The sequence below is a fragment of the Cyanistes caeruleus genome, chromosome 1 (genome assembly GCF_971803275.1).
Source record: "Cyanistes caeruleus chromosome 1, bCyaCae1.hap1.1, whole genome shotgun sequence".
NCBI classification, from domain to species: domain Eukaryota; kingdom Metazoa; phylum Chordata; class Aves; order Passeriformes; family Paridae; genus Cyanistes; species Cyanistes caeruleus.
Window position 1 is genome coordinate 140181726 of NC_141701.1, and position 7963 is coordinate 140189688.

The 7963-nt window shown below is 37.1% G+C and overlaps 1 long non-coding RNA gene across 1 annotated transcript; it reads right to left on the minus strand.

The window, feature by feature from the left end:
- Nucleotides 1-5077: 5077 nt before the first annotated feature.
- On the minus strand, nucleotides 5078-7607 carry LOC111924425 (uncharacterized). Its single transcript, XR_002861633.2, has 3 exons — nucleotides 7443-7607; nucleotides 5874-5943; nucleotides 5078-5726 (listed from the first exon to the last, which is right to left on the minus strand). It is a non-coding gene; the product is annotated as an uncharacterized LOC111924425 (long non-coding RNA).
- Between the last annotated feature and the right edge of the window lie 356 nt (nucleotides 7608-7963).

Consider the following 7963-nt stretch of genomic DNA (forward strand, 5'->3'; position numbering starts at 1 on the left):
TTTACATAGGTAGTACAAGTAAGTCTCCTAAAACTGCTTTATTCAAATTTTATAATTTGATCCTTATTCATAGGGAATGAGGGTGGTGTACAAATCATTGGGTTTCCTTCTCCTTTTATCTATAGGAGACTAGCGGGGGAAGTGTAGTGCCACCCTTCCCTTTCCTTATTTCTCCAAGATTTGTGAGCTGATAATAATTCAAAATTACTATATTAAAATTCAGTTTACTCAGGGAGGATGGAATCTGAGCATTTCCCAAGTGAATTTCTGACTGAAATAGCAATGATGGTTACTCATGGCCAATTTTGTAATTGTCAGTGGTATACTATTCAGACTTTTGCATTGTTTTAGAAAAAAAAATAACATATTTACACACTCTTTTGCAGCCAGCCTGTTGGTTCATACATGTGGGCTTGCTCTTCTCTCACTCTAAGTTTGCCACAGTGTTGTACTTTGTTCCACACAGCTGCATTATCTGAGAGCTGTGGCCAGGCTTGTGAGTCCTACTGAGGTTGTGTCCCACGCCCGAGTGCACCAGTGTGACAGCATGGCTGATGTCTTCACACCTTCTAGGTGTCCCCTTACAAGCACAGGAACAAAATAATCTCTTCCCACCAACAAAAATCACCCTTCAGCAAGCATGACATGAAGGAGGTGTGTGTTATAGCTGCCCTTACCTCATTACACTGTATCCCCCACAGATCATTTTTAGGGGTGCCACTCTTCCCACTTTGGTGGGAATCCTGAGAAGGATTGAAATGATTGAAATATTGTTTTTTGGTGTGGTAGGGAAAGGCCCTGGAATAGCATAACATGAGATCAAAGACTTTTCAGGATGATTACAAAGAGATAAAGAAAGGAATGCACCTTTTTCTGAAGGGGAATTAACTAACATATAAAACCATGCAGCACAAGGGAATTTGCTGCATTTGCCAACTACAGGCATAAAACAGGGATTGGAACGGCACAGGTGAGCACCACATGGAGAAGAATTTGAAGGAAGGACTTTAGTTTCATGCATACCAGATGCTTTTCTCAGCAGACTCCCTCTGAGGCCAGGCTGGAGAGGGACAGTAATGGTACAGGAAGTCATACCCAGGGTCTGTCAAAGTGACCTGCCATGAAAGGAGTTAAAGGAATATCTGCTGCTTAGTAGCTCTGATTTGTCTTTGCCATATGTTACTTAGACTGTATTTTCTTTAACTAAATAGCAGCTCAGTGAGCACCTGAAAGCCCAGGAACTCTTGAGAGAAGGTTAGACTCTGCCCTTTCTCCTCTTCTGACCCACTGGGACCTGAATTGCTGAGCCACTCTGCCCTCTGCAGAGACACCTCTAGCAGCTTCAGGCAAGACATAATTAAATAGTCAATTTACAGGAGAGATGAGAGGATCACTGAGCCCCACAATGGGCTTTCAGCCCTCTGGAAGTTGTATTTGGTCAATTTGAAACATTCAGAGAATCACTTTAAACTACTGTGCCCCAGTCGTGCATGAACCAGAGTTTATAACTATATTATCCTTTAGGTTCTTAGGTTAAAAGGTTTACTTTTTCTGTCTACACTTTCTGAACATTATTTAAAAAAGAAAATTGTGTCAATATATTTTTTTCTAATAATTAAGTGCAAAAGCTTCATTCCCAAACCATCATGTCATGAATGAAGAATATTTCTGATTCCATATCATTCAGTATTTATTCTACAAAGGCTGTCAGAGATGTGTTATCATGTCATTCTGATGTCTTTTCCAGAAAGTAAAAAAGCACAGTAGTGCAAACTTATCCTGAACATTATCATATTCAACATATAACATGTACCCTACAGGTTCAGTCAGGACTGCTTGTGGGGATTTCTATGAGTCATTTTTCTTCACGAGAGTTAAGCAAGCTGCATCAGCTAAGCAGGTGATCCAATGATCTCTGGGAGGTATTTTTATTATTCACAAAACTCAGGGAATACAAGAACAAAACCAAGCTGGAGCTGTTTTGACTAAGTGTAATTTAGGCATTGCATAAAAACATTGTAATCTGTTATTAAAAAAAATATCCTCCACTGAAAGTGTGCATTTCTATTGTACATAAGGCATCTGTCTAAATACCAAGGTTAGCATATTTCTGACTAAGGCAGTCCATTGCCTTTTTGTAGGAAGTGATATCAGACCCAGAGTCATCTGCGTGCTCTAGACTTTGTGTCTTCCCTCATTATTACACTTAATAGTATCAACAGCCTCATTAACTGATGTAAGCATTCCCTTAACATAGGATTCATTGTGCTCTAACTACTTCTTCCTGAACTTAAGCTCTATGAATTTACTCCTTACCTGTAAATGGTTCTTCTACTACCCTACAAATATTTGTAGATGTTGAAGATGTCCTTAATCATCATCTGTATAATTTTGAGTTATCCCAGTGAATTTAAATTGTTAGGGACTTGCCTAAATATCTTCTGATTTGTCAGTGTACTTCAGGCTGCTGTTGTGTTCAGCTCCATACATAACATTCTCGTCATTAATTTTTAGCCCTCTATGGCTTTCTTTGAGTTATCTGCAGAGCTTGGCTGGCCTTGCCTGCTAAGGCATCAAACAGACACTCATTTGACTGTCCAGTAGAGAGTGGCCATTTGTTTTTGTTTAGTTGGGTTTTTTGTGTTTGCTTATGTTTGGTTTGATTTTCGGTTGTTTTTGTTTGTTTGTTTGGGATGTTTTTGTTTCTAAATCAAAACTAGGCTACTTTGCACTTTCTTTGTATGCTGGGACAGTTGATAAAGGACATGCTGTCTGTTAATGGAAAGACTATTCCTTTGCAAGACTTAATATTCTCCTCATTTTATTCAGGCTGCTGTTAGGGGCTCCAAACATAGCAGCTCAGAAAATAATTTCAGCACCTTCTGGTTGTCTGGTTTTTGCCTCTGTAAAATATTTATATGTCATTACCTTTAATTTGTGGTTTTTCAGATCCAATAGTGGGTGATTGAATCAGATTATATTAATTTTTCAATTGTAATTTGATGCAGGCATTTTATTAATTCAAAGTGCATCTGGAAATCTTGGTAGTAAGTGAGATGTGACTTATCCTGATATTAGGGAAGATACATGACGGTATTATTTGATCTACCACAGCAGAATAGTGCAAAACATCAATTATAAAGGACTCTTTATATATTAACAATATAATGATAACTTTGGTTCCTTCAATTTTGAGCTTCATTTTTCTCATCTGTGTATTATTCTGTATTGCATTGTGTAAGACAGGTGGTGTGACATGTAGTTATTTTTAAGCAATGTCATGTAAGAGCAGGAGTAATTGCTATTATATGGAATAGGAGTCCAGAATGACTGACAAATTAATGTATTTTTCCCACTTCTCCAGCTACTTGAATTACCTGTGCCTTGTGTTCCAAAGTCAGGAAGTAAGAGAAGAGTATGACCCTCCTTCCTTAAAAATAGTGAAAATAAATGTACTCAAAGAGCAATTCTACCAGAGTGGCAGTATTTCTGCTTCCAAACTAAATGAAATGCATGGTCTGTTGCCTAAGATCTGATTACAAAATGTGGTTCTCTGTTAACACCTATATACATACAAACCATATTAAGTTTAACCTAGTTTTCTCTCTGGGACAAAGGACAAATTATACAAAGCACACTGTTGTGTAACAAATACATTATGTTCTCTAAAAGCTGCCAATCTGCAGTGCAAGCTAGGAAGAATGCCATGCAATAGTTTCTCTGGAAGAGTAACAGTGTTAAGCATCCTTGATCTTCCTAATTTTAAAATATATATGACAAAATCCCCACAGATATTAAATTGGTACAGCAGCATATGAGAGGAATATAGACACATTCTTCATTTTTTAAAAGATATATTTTTCTTACCACTAAAGCTAAGGAGAATATCTCTGCCTTCATTTAAATTTAAAAAAACAAAGAAAAAGACAGTGAAAGAGAAATTTCCAGCCTCATAACTGAAAGAAAAGTTTGCAGGCATGAAATCCATAGTCTTGAAAAACAGAACTAGTAAATAGAAAAGAACATGAAATCTATTAGTTTTTAAAAATTCACCCTTTAAAATCACACTTCAAGAACTCATCCTACTTGCCTTGTCCTAGAAGCCTGACTCACAGCACAGGACTTATAAACTTATTCCAGGGTATTATAGACATAAAATAATAAACACTCTTGATTTTATTGTAGCTGAACACAAAGAAAACTTTCAATAAACCACCTAGTACAAGACAATGATGTACGAATGTTGGCACAGGTTTGCGACTGTTTCAGTCTGGAGCAGTGGTAAGATTTCCTGAAATCCTTCTCAATGTAGTATAAGGAAAGAGAGGGGGATTCACAGCCCAAACCAATCAGGAACTCAAGCCAGGTTGGATGCAGGCAACAAAACTGTTGAAAAGAGCTTGCATGGATTCTCCCCTCATGGAGTTTAAATAATCCATCCCATGGTGCAAGAAAGTGCTGCCATATTCTTGCAATTCAATTTTAGTGGGTCAGAATCTATCTCTCAAGTAAACAACCAGGCTACACATATTTACTTTGGAAAAATGTCACCAGAATTTCTGCAGTGAAAAATTTTTTCCATTCTAATTCCCACTGAATTCCTTTGGCAATAAAGCACATGAAGAAAGTTTCACAGATGATGAAATGCATATACCCACAATTTAACATTATTATACAATTTAGAACTTCTAAAATTCTTACTTGTTGGTTCACTGAAATATCAAGAAGTGTGGACCATTTCCTGTTGAAATGGGTTCAGTCCAAGGAAGGTTCAAAAATGTAAATAATCATCATTTTCTCCTTTATGCTGTTGTCTTTCCCTTTTTAATTGTCACCATTTCTCTAAATCATGTTAGTTTTCTCAGATACTACAATGTTTTTAATCAAAAGTATTCCACTACTTGTACATTATTTTCATAAATCAATATATATCTTGAAAAATATATATACATATATACATATATACATATATACATATATACATATATACATATATACATATATATGTAAGGATGGATCTCAGGCTCTTGGTTGAAATTCTGTGTATTTCCAGACTCATTCTGTCCCTTTACAAGTATTTTGATATTTTGTTGTTTTTTTAATGATAAGTATGACATTTCAACATTTAAAGAGAAAATCATGTTAAAATTCCTGTGTACCCTTTATAAAGTAAGGGCATCAGTGGGGTTTTTTTGTTTATTTGGTTGGTTTTTTTAAACAAATGGCTTGGGGAGATTATTCCCTGAACTCTAACTGGAATTTTTTGTTTTCCAAGCTTTGTTTTTATTGCCTCTTGTCAGATCACAGTGCGATGCAAAGACGAGTGTGATCTATGTTACCTACAGCCTTGCATTATTTTGCAGACAGCAATAAGATCTCCCCTTAGCACCCTTACCCTTCCTCTCTTAAGACTGAGCAAATCCATTTCTCCTCTCCTCCAAAGACCTCTGTCTCCTAACCATCTCTTGGGTCTTCATTATTCTTCCTGTGGAAATAGCTGGATGTTTTGTGCCGCATTTCTTCCATAGAGACTGTTCAAATACTGAGCACAAAAGTGTTCCCTGCACCTCTTTTAAACCTTTCCTATGAATTTCCTCATCTAAAAACTAGGTTTTTTTTGCAAGAAGCGACTTCTGTGCTGGTGAAAATATTTCCTTTGCTGGAATCCCTTCTCCATAAATTCCTTCATTGAACCTGGAATGTCTTTAGGACCAGATATAAAAGTTCTGAAATGAAAAGGTAATAAGAAATTCAGTGAGACTCTTCTCAGCATGGGGAAGATAAATCTCTTCTTAAGCAGCTAGAAACAAGGAGTGCTTTTTGTAAAAATACTTCATGGTATGGAAGAATATAATCCCACCTGTAACACCTACTTGTAAATGTAAATTCCATCTGCTGCTAGGTTGATACTCCTTGGCTTCTAGTACCTTCTTTCCATTGTGCCTACAATGGAAGTTGCAACAAGTTTGTTTACTATATTTTCATAAAGAATTTAACTTAATTTATTTTTATTCCCTTTATTTTTCCTTTCTGTCATCCACATACTGCTATTATTCTACTGATCAGGGGATCATAAAGCCATAACCTCCCCTCTTATTAACAATAGAACTAGTAATTGTTAATATAGAACACTTACAGGCATAATTACACAACAAATAAGCTCACATTTTAATCCCTTAACACATAATTTATCTTACTCATTTACTAATCCCCATTTCACAACATAATTTACACATTCTTTTATTAGTGAGTTATTTGGGCATGAACATTTTGGTTATTCACTTAAACAGATACCTGGCATTTAATAAGCCTTACATATCCTTTTCAACATCTATTATGAGTCTGATGATACAGTCTTTTACTAGGATACCACTCTTGCCAGGCTGCATTTGGGGTGTGGAATTTAGTCCATTAATCAAGCACCCATAATAGCAGTACTGACAGTACCAGAGCAGAGTGAGAAAACATCCCAATCACTCCCTGAATTATTTAAGAACAGGAATAGGTAAGAAAAATGGGTGATCTCCAAAATAAATTTTTGTCTTTTGTTAAATTTCTCTCATTTTTCACCACTTTTGAATAGTTGTCCCAAATAACACACCAGGAATTGTTCCAGGTCTAGTTCTGGAATGAACAAGACAAGCAGGAACTCGAGGAATTCAAGGATAAGCCCAAGGCAAAGATTACAGCAGAAACTTTGTTTTTCATTTACATTTTAGCTCCATCTCAGCTGAATCAGATGGAGCAACCAAGGCAATCATCTACTTTACAGATTTAATAATCAGAAAGAAACTAGCTTACTCTTCTGTGGGAATAAATTTTTCCACACCTGATCCAACAGAGGATGCTTTGTGGAGGAAAGATTTTGAGGACTGGAGAAAAAAAAAGAATTGCTTTTTTTCAGAGTGGGACATTAACCCTTTATATTATAAGAACTGAAAGATACAATGAAGCATACATTGCATGGCACTGTGGTTTGTAGCTAGAATCTGAAATTTCCCAGTAACTTCTAGCACAGACTGATGTCACTCATTATTGCATAAAAGTGCAATGACTAAGGATGTTTGAGTAAATTTTTTGCTTCTTGCTTTCCTGATAGCTAAAAATTTTGGTCTCTGGTCTGGAGCTCAGTAGAACAAGGTAATTTGTTCTTGCCCTGCACAGGGATCCTACCTACATTCAGGTGCTGTACATGCTGGCTTCACACATCCTTTCTTAGTATTCCCTAGTGTCCTGGAGTGATTTTATGATACTGGTATCCCAAATCACCTGGTTTATGTTATATATTAAGTTCTGCATCTTTAAGACTGGCTTTCAGAGCTAGGGAAATTGAAACTGCTGAAGGCTGATGGGAGTTTTTTCTCCTGGCCAATAACTGGCCATTTCTGAGAATTTACAGTGGTTTTGACCATTGAAAAGTGAGATCAACCTGTGAACATCACCTTAAGATGTAAATCCAGGAATTTCTTGTTCTCTTTGGTGTCTGGCTTCTGAAGAGGTAACAGGGCTCCAGCTCAGCCTCCCCCCGCCACCAGGCCGGACAAGGCCGCGAAGAGTTGGGGCAGAAAGCGGGCCCGGCCGGGCCAGGCCGGTTCCCCTGCTCGGCTACAGTTTCTGCCGCTGAACTGAAACCTGACACCATGAACACCTGCAGCTTAAGCAAGACTTTAACTCTCTTACTACCCAGATGAGACTTGCAGATTAATTTTTTTTCCAGAGAGAGGGGAAGAGAGAGTGATCAACATGTAAAGAGACACCATAAACTATCAAAGACAGTGAAGAAAGGAATTAAGCTTCAGAGGGGGGAGAGAAAAGATGCTTTAATAAGCTGAAATATTTTTTCTGTTAAAGCTATGGAGATGGACAATGAAGTCCTGAAAAGAACTCCTTTAATTCATGATACAGTATATTGGGAGGAATGGAGTATTTCAAAGTGTGGATTTTAAGCAAATGGTGAAGTAGT